Raw genomic sequence first — 16,794 nt, forward strand, 5'->3', positions numbered from 1 at the left:
ATGGACCCTCTTCAGTTTCTCTCTCTCTCCATTTTTGGGCCATATCCAAATGTATTGACATTCCCCTTACCAAAAATCAACACACCTCAAGGAAGTGTGCTTAATCCATTGCTCTACTCTCTTTACACCCATGGCTGGCTGGCTAGCCACAGATTAACGGTCATCTGTAAATTTGACAATGATACAACTACTGTTGGCAGAATTTCAGATGGTGACGAGGAGGAATACAGAGCAAGATAGATCAGCTGGTTGAGTGGTGTCACGGCAATGGACTTGCACTCATTATCAATAAGACCAAGGAATTGATTGTGGACTTAAGGATAAGTCGAGGGAACACACACTAGTCCTCATCAAGGAATCAGAAGTGGAAAGTGTGAGCAGTTTCAAGTTCTTGGTTGTCAACTTCTCTGAGGATCTACCCTGGGCCCAATATATTGGGGCAATTACAAAGAAGGTGTGATAGTGGCTATATTTCATTAGGAGTTTGAGGAGAATTGTTATGTCACCAAAGACAGTCACAAATTTCTACAGATGTTCCATGGAACACATTCTAACTGGTTACATCACCGTCTGGTATAGAGAGGCCACTACACAGGATCAGATAAAGCTGCAGAAAGTTGTGAACTCAGTCAGCTACATCATGGGCTCTGACCTCCCCAGGATCCATGGCACAGTCAAGAGGTGATGTCTCGAAGCTGGCATCCATTATTAAGGACCCCCATCACCCAGGATATGTCCTCTTCTCATTGCTACTATTAAGAGGGAGGTACACACACTCAGCATTTCAGGAAGAGCTTCGTCTTCTCCACCATCAGATTTCTGAATGGACAATGAACCCATGATCACAACCTCAATATATTTTCCCTCTCTTTTTGCACTACTTATTTTATATATATATATATATATATATCTATATACACACTATCTATTGTAATTTATAGTTTTTTGTTAGCTCCAAATCAAGTTTAATTGTTATTCAACTATACATGACTCCATTAATCCATGAATATAGCAACTGAAACAGCATAAGTCCAGGCCTAAGGTGCTAAACACACTACCAACAGCCATACACAGCACGAGGCACAAATAGCACATATACTGTAAGCTAGCAGCCAAATACAGTCAAATAATAAAATATAGCCCAAGTGTCTGAGTCCATGAATATTGCAGTAGTCTGCAGTCAAACACAATACAGCTTGTCTTCTTCTGAGCGAACACTGGAGAGTGGTACCAACACCTCCAGTATGGACACCGCACCCCGGCACCTCCAGCATTCTGGTGGAGTGAAACAACTCCGATACCTCTCCCTGAATGACTGCGAACCAACTCCGATACCTCCGTCCTGGACGCTGCAAACAGCCCCACACTGCCTTGAAGTCTCGTCCTCACTACGACTGAGGCCACACAGGAACCCCGCCGTCCACCTCCGACCTTTTGCCAATAAATTAGCCAACCAGACTTTCATTATTTCACACTAGCAACAGAGTCCAACAGGTTCTTGTGATCACAAGATAAGTAACTAAGAGAATCACTCACTGTTCAAGAGCACAGCTCATTCACTGTCTCTGGTGCCTCTCTGTCACAGGCTGCAGCACGTCCACATCAAGTCCAGCTCCTTCAGTTTCTCTGCCAATGAGCAACTCGCTGATGTTGCAGACCTGCAGTACTTTACATTCTTAATGTCCAGCAGCATCTTGCGATCATAAAAATAATTACATTATTGTGTAATTTGATTGAAATGCACTGCTGCTGCAAAGCAACAAACAAGAATTTATTAACTTTTGCTAATGATATTAATCCTGATTCTGATTAATTCATTATATAATGCATTGAACTAGAATAAGGTAAAATAATACTTTATACTTTATACTTTATTGTCGCCAAACAATTGATGCTAGAACGTACAAACATCACCACAATATTTGATTCTGCACTTCACACTCCCCGGATTACAAATATTAAATATTAAAAATAGTAAAAATTAGTAAATATTAAAAATTTAAATTATAAATCATAAATAGAAAATAGAAAAATGGGAAGTAAGGTAGTGCAAAGAAACCGAGAGGCAGGTCCGGATATTTGGAGGGTACAGCCCAGATCCGGGTCAGGATCTGTTCAGCAGTCCTATCACAGTTGGAAAGAAGCTGTTCCCAAATCTGGCCGTACGAGTCTTCAAGCTCCTGAGCTTTCTCCTGGAGGGAAGAGGAAGGAAAAGTGTGTTGGCTGGGTGGGTCGTGTCCTTGATTATCCTGGCAGCACTGCTCCGACAGCATGTGGTGTAAAGTGAGTCCAAGGACAGAAGATTGGTTTGTGTGATGTGCTGTGCCATGTTTACGATCTTCTGCAGCTTCTTTCGGTCTTGGACTGGACAACTTCCATACCAGGTTGTGATGCACTCTAGAAGAATGCTTTCTGCGGTGCATCTATAAAAATTAGTGAGGGTTTTAGGGGACAGGCCAAATTTCTTTAGTTTTCTCAGGAAGTAAAGGTGCTGGTGGGCCTTCTTGGCGGTGGACTCTGCTTGGTTCGACCAAGTCAGGTCATTTGTGATATTGACCCTGAGGGACTTAAAGTTTTTTGACCTGTTCCACTTGCGCACCGCCGATGTAAATTGGGTCGTGCGGTCTGCTACTCCTTCTGAAGTCAGCAACCAATTCCCTCGTCTTGCTGACGTTGAGGGATAGGTTATTGTCTTCGCATCATGCCACCAGGTTCTTAATTACAATGCAGAATAAAGTGTAAAACTAGTAAAAGTGTGTAGGTCAGGTAAACGATAAAGTGTAAGATCATATCGAGTTGGCCAGTGAGGCCAAGCCTCCATCGCACTGCACAATATGTCCATTAAAGAGATTGACAACAGTGGGACAGAAGCTGTCATTAAGCCTGATTAGGCCTCTGCACCTTGCGACTGATGGGAGAGGGAAGAAAAGAGAAAGTCCTGGGTGGTTGGGGTTCTTGACTATGCAGATTACTTTACTGAGGCAGTGAGAAGCATACACAGAGAGAAGAAAGCCAGTTCCTGTGATGCGCTGAGCTGCGTCTACAACTCTCTGTAGTCTCTTATGATCACATGCCACACCAAAACATCATGCATCCAGATAGAAGTCCCGTACTTAAGGTGAGTGACAGAATGTTTACTGGAAATGTGTGGGGCGATTTTAGAACACAGAGTGGCAGCTGTTTGTCAAGGGCTGCCAGCAGTGGTGATGGAAGCAGGTATGCCAATGGCACTTATAGAGCTGTGAGATACATGACTGTACCAAAATGGAGAGATAGCGATCGCATTCAGGCAGAAAAGAATTAGTTTGTTTTGCCATTCTGTTCAGTGCAGACATTTGGGTTGAAGGACCTGTTTCTGTGCTTTATTGTTCTATCTTTCAGATAGACAAAGATGTTGGCTTGATGTGGCGTAATGCAGGGCTCATTTTTCTGCTCTACAACCCCCTGACTCTCGCTTTATGTGGTTTGCCAGCTGGTGCTGGTGAAAGGTTATTAACGCCTTGCTAACACAGTTTGACAATCTGACACTTTTGAAAAGATCTCATAACCATCGGTACGTGTGCTCCATGCACCGCTGAGACTGCTTACTGACTTTAGACCATCATCCCTACCGGGACTCAGGGTGCCGGCAGCAGCTCACCGGATTCCTCTGACTTTCACTTCCAGCTGAAGATCCTTCCTCTCTCAGGGATGAGGTTCTTGGAGCTTCTGTTGGCATTTCTGTAACTCTGGGCTTTTACAACACAGAGCTGCTAGCCTCATGCCCAACTTGCCTTTATTTTTCAGCCGGGCTTGGGACCATCCATGGCAGAGTTACCACTGAGACTAAGTCTTCATCAATACACATAGCAAAGCAATAGAACACCTCACTGAATGGATGCCAGATTAATACCATGACAACCATTACTTCAAAGCCTATGGGATCCTTGGTATAATTTGCACCTCTCAGTAAAATGAGAGTCCTTGTTACCAGCTGTGAGAAGATGGGTTTGAAAATACTCCAATAAAATGTAAAAAAATACATTTCCTGCTACATAATTAACACCTCGTGAAATTGTTATGTTTTCTAAAGTCTTTTCAGTTTATGTTCATCAGAATTTTGAACAAAAACAAACATAAAAACACAACACAATATCAATTAACACAACCTTATTAAAATGCAAAACTCACTCAATGAGGAATGAAAGGTGCTTACCCACAATTATCTCCAGATCTGGCCCTGAAAACAGGTTGAAACCATATGTTTCGTGAGTCCTTGGAGTAAATATTGCCAAGGATTACCTTGAGAAATTAATTCAGGGAGTCTGTAGTTCTGCTACAGCAGTGTGGTAGAGGAAGCTGTTGATCATTAAACATGAACATAACCTCAAACTATGATCAGAGTGATTATCACCTCAAGTGTTTGGAAAATAAAGCTGCATCCTATCCACCAGAGAATGACCTCCTTTGCAACTCCAAGTTCAGAGTTCAAAGTTCAAAGTAAATTTATTATCAAAGTATATCACCATATGCTACCCTGCAATCCATTTTCTTGCGGGCATTCACAGTAAATGCTAAGCAACACAATAGAATCAATAAAGAACTGCACACAACAAAGACAAACAAACAACCAATACACAGATACAAAAAAAAAGCAAAATGATGATAAATAAGTAACTACTAACTATTAAGAATAGTAGAGTCCTTGAAAGTGAATCCATTGGTTGTGGAATCAGTTCAGTGTTGGGTTAAGTGAAGTTATCCACTCTGGTTCAAAAGCTGGAGGTGGTCCTGAACCTGGTGGTGTGGGTCCAAAAGCACTTGTACTTCATTCCTGGTGGTAGAAAGGAGAAGAGAGTATGGCCTGAATGGCGGGGGTCCTTGATGATAGATGCTGCTTTCCTGCGACAGCACTTGTAGATGTGATCAATGGTGCGGAGGGCCTTCACTGTATGGACTGGGCTGTATTCACTACTTTTTGTACACTTTTCCATTCAAGCTCATTGCTTTTTCCATTACAGGCCATAATGTAGCCAGCCAGTATACCCCATCGCACATCTACAGAAGTTTGTCAAAGTTTTAAATGATATGCGGAATCTTCGCAAATGTCTGAGAAAGTAGACTACAATAGGCAACATTCTCTTTGGACCTATGTACTTTAATGCTACGATTATTTAAACAGTGACCCAGTAGGTGTGTTGATGCCTCATGGACTGCAAAACACATGGAAGATTATAGCAAACCTGACAGATATGTCCAATGAAGCAGTTACAGTATATTGCCACCAATAATGTTTGAAAGTGCAAAAAACACAGCCCCAACAGTCACCCATGGCACAAGGCACATATAGCACGTATGAGATAACAGTAAATGTACAGTCACAGGAAATAAATGTAACAGAGCCCGAGTTCCTGAGTCCACGGATGTTGTCAGCAAGAACAAACAATCAGCCTTGCTTGACTTCCACTGAGCAAACGCTGGAGGGCAGCAATAACAGGGGGGGTCAGCCCCTGATCCATGGATGCCGCACCATGGCGCCTCCGGCATCCCCTGTCCTGGGCAGCTGCAGCCTGCGACACATCTGCACGAGTCCTAATCCACACTACAACTGAAGCCATGCAGCTTTCCTGCCGTCAATAAACCACTGACCCGAACTTGCAACATTCGACATTACCAATGTCCAGCTGAGTCTTCTGCACAAGAAAAAAGTCCAACACAATAACTTTCTGCTGGGCTACACACCACCTCCACGCACCAACTCTGGTGACTTTTTGTAACTGGCAGCAGCATGGTCTGCACTGTCCGGTTCCTACAGCTACTCAGCCAAAAAGCAACTCACTGATGGGGCAGACCTGCAGTAATTTTGAAATTTTTAATGTCCAGCAGTATTATGCGAACACAATAAAGATAGTCCCAGATGGTTGTTGTTGTTGTTCATCCATGATTGGCGTTGATGAGAACCTCGACACCATGATGGTGTCGAGACTAGCGCATGATTTGGATTTAAGTGAGGGAGAGTTGCGCAGTGTCAGCCTCACTCTCTCCTCCCAATTCCCATCTGGATCCAGTGGCAAGACAGAGTCGAGATGGCTGGAGATGGGACTAGGTGCAGTGGATGACCAGGACGTCTTCTGTGTCTTGTCCTGCTCTACACATTCCACAACGCTTGCAGAGACCGCCTTCTTGACCGTTGGACCTTCCATTGGTCTCGTCCGCTCAATCCGCCGGAGTCTGTCTTCACATGCTGGAATAGACAACTCCCTATCTCACTGAGGGTTTGAGACCCCTTACCTAGTTTAGCCGGCTTGTCGAAGCCGTTGCCCGGGGTGTGGCCGCTGTCGCATGCAAACAGCTATGGGGAGCCACAGGTGAGAGCTGAGTGCCAGGCGGGGCCTAAAAGGTGGACCAACCGCCTTGAAAAGGACACGACATGTTCCCCCACCAGAAGTGCTACCCCTCCCTGACATCCCATACACCTAGATGGTAGTAATGAGAAGAAGGCATCCTTTGGCTGTGGTCTCCCTCTGTAACATCCCCCATTAGCCCCTTGAACAGCTGACCTCATTCACAGATTGTTCTCAAAACAGCCTTGGCCTCAACATATAAGAGAAGCTCCCTTTGTGCTTTCTACCTCAATTACATCTTCTGTCTTATCTGGTGCTAACAGCAGGTCTTTGACCTGAAACACCGACACTCTTTCTCCTCCCACAGATGCTGCCTGACCTCTTGAGCTTTTTCCACATTCTCTGTTTTATTTAGAGTCATTTTCCTTTAGGATGTTCTCAGTTAAATCTGCTCTAACTTTGTTTAGCTGGGAGAATAGGAAATGCTTGAATTTTGTTACCCTGATTATAATCAAAACCTGTACAATTTGATACATATTAATTTGTTAATCTATTTGTTTTATTTTTATTTGGAGATATGGTGCAGAATAGGCCTTTCTGGCCCTTCAATTCCTGCTGTGCAGCAAACCCTGACAACCCCCGATTTAACCCTAACCGAATCATGGGACAATTTACAATGACTGATGTAAACTACTACCTGGTGCATCTTTGGACTGTGAGAAGAAACCTGAGCACCCAGAGAAAACCCACAGAATCATAGGGAGAATGAGCAAATTCCTTTCAGAGGGCTCTGGGATTGAACTCTGAACTTTGATAATAGTGTCTGTAATAGTGTCACACTAACTTGCTACGCTACCATGGCACCAAGTCTACTGTTTAGACTACATAGAACATATCTACTTAATATATTACTATTTAATATCGTAATTCTACTTAATTGTTACACCCAATTAGTCCTAAATGTTGTACTTTTATTTAATTTGTCCATGGTTAAACACTTTGCATCATTGTTTAATATTGCAATCGTTTTAAGATTGCATGACATCAGCAATCACAATATTTTTACATACACATTTATAAAGCAATGATGAAATGTGCCAAGATTAACAAAAGTTTATCGAGGAAAAGTTTACTTTGCAAGAGTTGGGTTATTTAGGTAGATGACCAAGTAAGCTACTAACCAGTTTTGAGCAGCGGTCAATCGGAGCTCAAATCGGAACTCCGATTGAGTAGAAGAGGATTCGACCCACAGCAGTTTACTGTGTTGGGCAGCAGCCAATCAGCGATTGGGATTGATTGGCAAGAACAAATTAACATAAGGCAAGGGCAAGCTAGTAGCCATTGTTGGAGTGGACAGTGTTAGAGTGGGATTTCTTGAGGTTCAAGATCTTTGAGGCTTCAGCCAGGAGAGCCTTGAGAGAAACCCTGTCTCCCCTTCCCCACCACCATTCTGCAATACTATCTCTCTCTGGTCCCACCACCAGCTATTGGGCCCTCAGTCACTCCATCTTCCTCTCACCCCACTATCCCAGAACACTCCAAACTTCCCTTCTCCTCAGGCACTACCAAACCCCTTTCCTCCACCTCTGATCCCAGCTCTCATCTGTGCTGGGTCTTCACCATTCCCACTGACCTTTCCCTGTCAGAGGAAGAATGTTTTGTGCTCAGGAAGGGCCTCACCTTTGTCCCCCTATGCCCACACTTCAGTGAGTTCCATCTCGCCATGACGCCAAGCTTTCTTCTGTTGCCTCCACCTCCAAGCCTATTTCTTTGGCACTCTCCACTCTGCACCGATGACCCCTTCTCCCATCTTCAACCTTCCTCCTCTTCCTGGTCAACCTGCTCTGGATCTTTTTATTGCCATATACTGACGGGACTTTAACCATCTCAACTGTAACACTCCTCTTTCTAATTCCAACCTCACCCTTCTGAACACTCATTCCCTCTGACCAACCCTAACCTCACCACCAAACCCACATACAAAAGGGGTGCTATCATAGTCTGGCGGACTGACCACTACCTTGCTGAGGCTCAGCGACATCTCTCAGACACCTCCTCTGACTTACCCCTTGAACAAGACCTCACTAAGGAACACCAGGTCATTGTCTCCCACACCATCACCAATCTTATAGTTCCTGCACCCTGCACCTCCCATTTCCACCTCCTACCCAAGATCCCCAAACCCATTTGTCCATGTAGACCCATCGTTTCAGCTTGTTCCTGCCCCACCGAACTCATATCTGCATACCTCGACTCTGTTTTATTCCCCCAGTTCAGTCCCTTCCTACCTACATCCGTGACACTTCACACGCTCTGGATCTTTCCAATGATTTCAAGTTTCCTGCTTCCCATCATCTTATTTTTCACTGTGGATGTCCAGTTCCTTAAGACCATAAGATATAGGAGCAGAAGTAGGCCATTCAGCCCATCGAGTCTGCTCCGCCATTTAATCATGGGCTGATCCAATTTTTCCATCATCCCCACTCCCCTACTTTCACCCCATACCCTTTGATGCCCTGGCTAATCAATCTATCTCTGCCTTAAATGCACCCAATGACTTGGCCTCCGCAGCTGCTTGTGGCAACAAATTCCACAGATTTACCATCCTCTGGCTAACATAATTTCTCCACATCTCAGTTCTAAAAGGAAGTCCTTCAATCTTGAAGTTGTGCCCTCTTGTCTTGGAATCCCCTACCATGGGAAATAACTTTGCCATATCTATACATCTCCCACCAGGAAGACCTCAAAGCTCTCCGTTTCTTTCTGGACACTAGACCCAACCAATTTCTCTCTACCACCACTCTCCTCTGTCTAGTGGAACTTGTCCTCACTAAAAATAAATTTCTTCTTTGGCTCCTCCCACTTTCTTCAAACTAAAGGTGTAGCCATGGGCACTTGCATGTGTCCCAACTACGTCTGCCTTTTTGTCAGCTACGTGGAACAGTCTATATTCCAAGCCTACACTGGTGTCCGCTTCCTGCACCATGCGGAGCGCATTGACTTCATCAACTTTGCTCCACTTTCCACCCTGTCCTCAAATTTACCTGGTCCATTTCTGACACCTCCCTCCCCTTTCTCGATCTCACTGTCTCTATCTCTGGAGACAGCTTATCTACTGATGTCTATTATAAACCCAAGGACTCTTACAGCTACCTGAACTATACCTCTTCCGGCCCTATTACCTGTAAAAATGGTTTTTCATTCCAGAATGAAGGCAATGGCTTCCTTTTTCAAGGGAAAGGGCTTCCACTTCCCTTCCCATTCTGATATGTCAATCCTTGGCCTCCTCTACTGTCACGACAAGGCCATACTCAGGTTGGAGGAACAACGCCTTATATTCTGTTTTGATAGCCTTCAACATGATGGCATGAACATCAATTTCTTGAATTTACAGTAATGCTGCCCCCCCCCCCACCATTCCCCATCCCCTTTTCCCTCTCACCTGATCTCCTTGCCTGCTCATCGCTTCCCTCTGGTGCTTCTCCCCCTTTTCTTTCTTCCATCTCTCCTATGAAACTACCCCTTCTCCTGCCCTGCATCTCTTTCACCCATCAACTTCCTAGCTCTTTACTTCATCCCTCCCCCTCCCAGTTTCACCCATCACCTTGTGATTCTCTCTCCCCTCCCCCACACCTTCTAAATCTACTCATCCTTTTTTTCTCTCCAATCTGCCGAAGGATCTCGGTCCGAAACGTCGACTGTAGTTTTTTCCATGGAATCTACCTGGCTTGCTGAGTTCCTCCGGCATTTCGTGTGTGTTCCCCTCAACAACAGGTATACCTTGGATACTGTTGCTAGGGGGAATGGCGTAGCAGTAGAATGTCACAGCAGTCAGGATTCTGGCACTGAGTCTGGCTCTGTGACTAGACGGGAAGGGAAGAATTGTTGTGAGCTGTGGTGTCAGGGGATTCAGTGGTCAGGGGTACAGAAAGGGGGTTCTGTGGATGTGAATGAGATTCCCACAGGGTACGTTCCCTCCTGAGTGTCAGGGTCTGGGACATCTCTGGTTAAGTCCACAGCATTCATAAGTGGGAGGGGGTGTGAGATGAACAGCCAGAGGTCATGGTACATATAGATGCCAATGATATAGGTAGGAAGAGTGATGAGGTTCTGCAAAGTGAATTTCGCCATGAAGCCTCGGTTCCCTCCGATGGCGAGGACCGGGGGTGGGGGTGTGGATGACGCCGCCGTTGGGAGTCCATCCTCAGCTTCACTTTGACCTACTGCTTGCTGGTCCAGATCCCCAGTCCGTCCTTCATGTCCACTGGAGTTCCTACGTTGTCCACATACTGATCGAGGAATGTAAGGACGTCCATCACTGGCACGTACAGGTTAAACATCTGGACCGTGATTGTCCATTCCTGCTGGGTGGCAGTCACAAAGAGGGCCTGTGCTTTCAGCAGCGACAGCAGCACCTCTCTCCCCTTCAGCTGAAACTGCTGGTACAGCTTCTGTCACTCTGCAGCCTGCCGGAAGGTGACATTGAAGAAGCCGGCAAAATCTTGCACGCAGTAGATGTCCTCGGGCGTAAATCCACAGCAGTCCATCAAGACCTTCCGGATGAAGGTCTCTCGGGTGAATCCGGTGCCCCCATTCCGGTCTCGCACTGTCAATCTGACAGTGTTCCTGATTCCCAGACCTCGAACCGATGCGCTGGTCTCTGCTGCCATTCTCTTCACCGCTGTCGTCACTGGTATGGGGTGTTAGATTGGGAGCCAATCAGCATTGGGATCCACCCCTGCGTCAGCGCGAAATCTTCTCCTCCACCATCCGATCGGATAAGAACAGAAACTACACTTGAACTGAGCCAAAAGGCTGAGAAGCGATTTTATTGTGATAGACACAAAACAGACCGGATACTATAACCCGGACAGTGAACCCAAACAGTCTCACACAGGTGGGGGAGGTAACCATCACACACCCCAGTTACAGTCAGGGTGACCCACAAATACACAAGCCCAGTAACTGTATAACCCAAGCTAAAATGTAACAATAAATGAACTGGAACTTCTCATCATAATCCCACAAAAGCATTTTAAGACAAGAACAAAAAAAATCCTGATAATTAGAAATGCAGGGCGGAGGCTGTCGACCACGCCCCACCAAGAGCATCACAATATTATAGACCACCCAACAGTCGGTGGGATTTCGAGGAATAAGTATGTAGAGAGATAGATCACAGACTGTTGCAAGAAACATAAGGTTGTTACAGTTGGTGATTTTAACTTTTGACTTACTGATTAGGACTCCCATATTGTAAAAGGTCTAGATGGGATAGAATTTGTCAAATGTGTTGAGGAAACTTTCCTTATTCAGTACGTAGAAGTCCCAAATAGAGAATTGTGCGATACTTGATCTGCTAATAGGGAATCAGACAGGGCAGGTGACAGAAGTTTGTTTAGGGAAACGCTTTGCACCTAGTGATCTAAGTGACAACGATTTCAAAGTAAACATGGAAAAAGATAGGTCTGGTCCATGGGTTGAGATTCTAAATTGGAGAAAAGCCAATTTCGATGGTATCAGAAAGGATCTGGCAAGTGTAGATTGGGACAGGCTGTTTTCTGGCAAAGGTGTACTTGGTAAGTGGGAGGCCTTCAGAAGTGGAATTTTGAGAGTACAAATCTAGTATGTGCCAGTCAGAATAAAAGGTAAAGATAACAGGTTTTAGGGAAGCTTGGTTTTCAAGAGATATTGAGCCAATGGTTCAGAAAAGAAGGAAGGTGTTTAGCAGGTGTAAGGAGGTAGGAACAAATGAGGTACTTATGGAGTGTCAGAAATGCAAGAGAACACTTAAGAAAGCAATCAGGAGGACTAAAAGAAGGTTTGAGGTTGTCTTAGCAGACAAGATAAAGGGTAATCCTAAGGGATTCTACAGATATGTAAAGAGCAAAAAGACTGAAGGACAAAATTGGTCCTCTGGAAGATTAGAATGGTAATCCAGGCATGGAGGCAAAAGAGATGGAACAGATTTTAAATGGATTATTTGCATTTGGAATTACTGAGGAGATGGATAAAGAATCTATTGTAGTAAGCCAAAGCAGCATTGACTTCATGGACCCTTTACAGATTACAGAGAAGGAGTTGTCTGCCATCTTGAGGCAAATTAGGATAAATCCACAGGGCCTGACAGGTGTTTCCTCAGGACCCTGTGGGAGGCAAGTACAGAAATCGCAGGGGTATTTAAATCATCCTTGGCAACAAGTGGGTACCAGAGGTTTGGAGAATAGATAATGTTGTTCTGCGGTGAATGCCACTAAAAATAAACCAGGAAATCACAGGCCAGTGAGCCTGGCATCAGCAGTGAGAAAGTTATTGGGAAGGTATTCCAAAGTACCGGATATTTGGATATTTGAATAGACCTAGACTGATTAGAGATGGTCAGCTTGGCTTTGTGCATGGTAGGTCATGTCTAACCAATCATACAGTTTTTCATGGAAGTTCCCAGGAAGGTGATGAAAGCAGTGCAGTGGATGTTGTCTACATGGATGTTAGCAAGGCATTTGATGAGGTCCTGCATGGGATAAGTTGATTATGAAAGTTTAGTTCCTCAGCACTCAAGATGAGGTAGTAAGTTGGATTAAATATTGGCTCTGTGGGAGAAGCCAGAAAGTGGTAGATGGTTGCCTCTCTGACTGGATTTGTGACGAATGGAGTGCCGCATGGTTCACTTCTTGGTCTGTTGTTTGTCATCTATATCAATAATCTGGATGATAGCCTGATTAACTGGATCAGCAAATTTGTGGATGACAGCAAGATTTGGAGTGCAATGAACAGCAAGGAAGACTATCAGAGCTTGCAGCAGGATCTGGACCAGCTGGAATATTGGGCTGAAAAATGGCAGATGGAATTTAATGCAGACAATTATGAGGTGTTGCTCTTCAGTAGGACCAACTCAGGGTCAATCTCACACAGTGAACAGCAGGGCACTGAGCAGTGTGGTAGAACAAAGGGACGTTCATTGAATGTGATGGTACAGGTAGATGGGTCGCTAAGAATGCTTTCGGCACATAGGCCTTCATAAATCAAAGTGTTAAGTACAAGAGACAGGATGTTATGCTGAAGTTATATTAGACGTTTTTGAGGCCTAATTTGGAGTGTTGTGTGCAGTTTCCAGAATCAGAATCAGGTTTATTATCATTGGCATGTGATGTGAAATTTGTTAACAGCAGCAGTTCAATGCAATACATAACATGGAAGAAAAATAATAATAATAAGTAAATCTTATTCAGTATACTTTATACAGTATATGTATATTGAATAGATTAAAAGTCATGCAAAAATATTATATATACAGAAATACTAAATATTAAAAAAAAGTGAGGTAGTGTCCAAGGATTCAATGTCAATTTAGGAATTAGATGGCAGAGAGGAAGAAGCTGTTCCTGAATCGTTGAGTGTGTGCCTTCAGGTTTCTGTACCTCCTACCTGATAGTAACAGTGAGAAAAGGGCATACCCTGGGTGCTGGAGGTCCTTAATAATGGACGCTGCCATTCTGAGACACCGCTCCCTGAAGATGTCCTGGGTACTTCATAGGCCAGTACCCAAGATGGAGCTGACTAAACTTACAACCCTCTGCAGCTCCTTTCGGTCCTGTGTAGTAGCCCCCCCTCCGTCCATACCAGACAGTGATGCAGCCTGTCAGAATACTCTCCACGGTACATCGGTACATCTATTGAAGTTTTTGAGTGTATTTGTTGACATGTCAAATCTCTTTAAATTCCTCATAAAGTATAGCCGCTACATACCTACAGGAAAGATGTCAATAAGGTTAAAGGACTACATAGAAAATTTACAAGGATGTTTTCAGGTCTGGAAAATCTGATTTATAAGGAAAGATTGAACAGGTTAGGACTTTATTTCTTGGAACGAAGAAGACTGAGTGGAGATTTGATAGAAGTATACAAAATTATGAGGAGTATAGATAGGTTAAATGCAAGCAGGCTGTTTCAGCTGAGGTTAGGCGGGACTACAACTAGAGGTCATGGGTTAACGGTGAAAGATGAAAATTTTAAGGGGAACATGCGGAGAATCTTCTTCACTCAGAAGGTTGTGAGATCTGAAACAAGCTGCCAGCATGAATGGTACATGCAAGTTCGATTTCAACATTTACATGAAGTTTGTATGGTTAGTAGGGGTATGTTCGGCTATAGTTCTAATGCAGGTTGATGGAAGTAGAGAGTTTGCCATGGATTAGATGGGCCAAAGGGCCTGTTCAGCGAATTAGATTTTATAAAACATCTTAAGAAAAGGCAAGAGAGGTAGAAGATGGAAACATTTAAGGAAGCAATTCCAGAACCTGGGACCAAATAATATGTGGTACACAATTGTTGGTTTAGATTACAGTGCTAGAGTATGCTGAGATCGTGATGAGATTTAAAATCAATGATAAGAATATATAAAAATAGAGTACTGCTTATTCTGAGGCTATAGATCAGTGAACACAAGGATAATGGGAGAATGGTGAAATTTTGTACATAGACGCTGTGGGTCATTTTGGATGAACTGAAATTCATGGAAGACTGCAAAATGGATGCCCATCAGGAGGGAATGAAATAGTCAATATTAGAGTTTAAAAATACTGTGGAAGTTCCAGTAGCTATACACTAGTTAATAATGAACCATTATTTAGACCATAAGCCATCAGAGCATTCCGCACATCGAAGCTGCTCCACCATTCCATCGTAGCTGACTTATTATCCCTCTCAACCCCATTCTCCTGCTTTCTCCCCATCATCTTTGACTCCCTTTATAATCAAGAGCCTATCAATCTTTGCTTTAAATATTCCCAATGAATTGACCACCACAGCATTCTGCAGTAAACAATTCCACAGATTCACCACCCTCTGGCTAAAGAAATTCTTCCTCATCTCTGTTCTAAAGGGACATCCTTCTATTCTGAGGCTGTGCCCTCTGGTCCTGGACTCCCCTACTATAGTAAGCATCCTTTCCAGATCAACTGTATTTAACATTAAATTCCAATATCAAAGTTACATGTATTTATTTATTTAGGGATGTGGTGTGGAATACACCCTCTGGCCCTTCGAGCCGTTCACCCAGCAACTCCTGACAAACCCGATTTAACCCTAACTTAATCATAGGACAACCTACAATCACCAATTGATATATGCAGTACTTCTTTGGACTTTGGGAGGAAACCAGAGCACCCAGAAAAAACTCATTTATTCCATCATAAGGAAGTTCAGAGATTGCTTACTGAGGACTGAACTCCAAACTCAATGCCCCGAGCTGTAATAGTTTCACACTAAGTACTAGGCTACTGCACACACATGGTTTAATTTCATCATCATGACTAATCTTTCCCTCTTCAGTTTAGATTCTTTTATTTCAAGGCCGATGGCAGAAACTCAGAAAATGTTCCACAGCATAATTTCATAAGCTGTTATTTAAGGGTATTGACAATATCAAATTAACAAATAAACACACTGTTATTATACTGCAAAGCCAGACGTGTTTCCTGAGAAGCATATCGATCATTCCACAACAAAGAGCAGCGGAATGTAACACCCACTGATTTCTCCAGTAGTCTGTCATTCCAACAGCCTTTTGGATTATTATGGGGTTAGGTTTCTGTTGTGTGCAGGGCACCTAAGAACATTAGTAAACATGATTCTTTATTTATCAGCTTGGAGACCTTCAGAATTACCATTTATATGAGTTGGTTCTTGATTGAGGAGTTGAGTTGTGAATTACGAAATTTATTAGACGTGTGAAGGACCTATAATTTATGACCTTTGCAGATGATGGAATAATTACTTTGCCTCTCATGCAAGCACCGGGTATAATGAAAAGTGCAGGCTTGGTCCAAGCACTGTTCACTTAATCTTGCCAGCTTTCTCAATGATTTTAAGCTCCATTCTTATGAAATCATACTGTACAGAAAAAGACTCTTCAGCCAAACTGGTCCATGTCAACGAAAGTTAACACCGAATTGAGTCCCATTTGCCTGCATTTTGCCATGTCCCACTAAACCTTTTCTATCCATGTACCTCTCAAGTACTTTTAAAAGTTAGCAATGTATCTGCCTCAACCACTTCCTTTGGCAGTTTGGCAGCATGGTATCGTTGCAGTCAGCATACCGTGTCACAGCACTGGCTGTAAGATCAGGGTTCGATTCCAACCCCTGTCTGTAAGGAGTCTGTGTTCTCTCCCTGTGACCACGTGGTTTTCCTCTGTGTGCTCTGGTTTCCTCCCACATCCCAGAGAAGTACAGGTAGGATTAGTGAGTTGTGGGCATGCTATGTTGGCACAGGAAATGTGGCAACGCTAGTGGTATGCCCAACACAATACTCACTGATTTGATGCGATGCAAGTGACACACTTCATGAGATGTTTCGATGTACATGTGCTTTTTAATTTTTTTTCATTATCATTACATATGCTGACCACGCTCTCAGTGAAAAAGGTGCCTTTAAGGTTTGTACGCAATCTCTCCCCTCTCACCTTAAACCT

General features: G+C 43.7%; 1 protein-coding gene and 1 pseudogene across 1 annotated transcript in view; one reads left to right on the forward strand and one right to left on the reverse strand.

Annotated features, from left to right (window-relative positions):
• The window catches only part of LOC134346865 (contactin-associated protein-like 5), a 1,591,243-nt gene that overhangs the window by 816,814 nt on the left and 757,635 nt on the right, over nt 1-16,794 (forward strand). The gene's annotated exons all lie outside the window — the stretch shown is intronic.
• LOC134347405 (U2 spliceosomal RNA) lies at nt 11,019-11,150 on the reverse strand (annotated as a pseudogene).

The sequence above is a fragment of the Mobula hypostoma genome, chromosome 5 (genome assembly GCF_963921235.1).
Source record: "Mobula hypostoma chromosome 5, sMobHyp1.1, whole genome shotgun sequence".
Taxonomy (NCBI): domain Eukaryota; kingdom Metazoa; phylum Chordata; class Chondrichthyes; order Myliobatiformes; family Myliobatidae; genus Mobula; species Mobula hypostoma.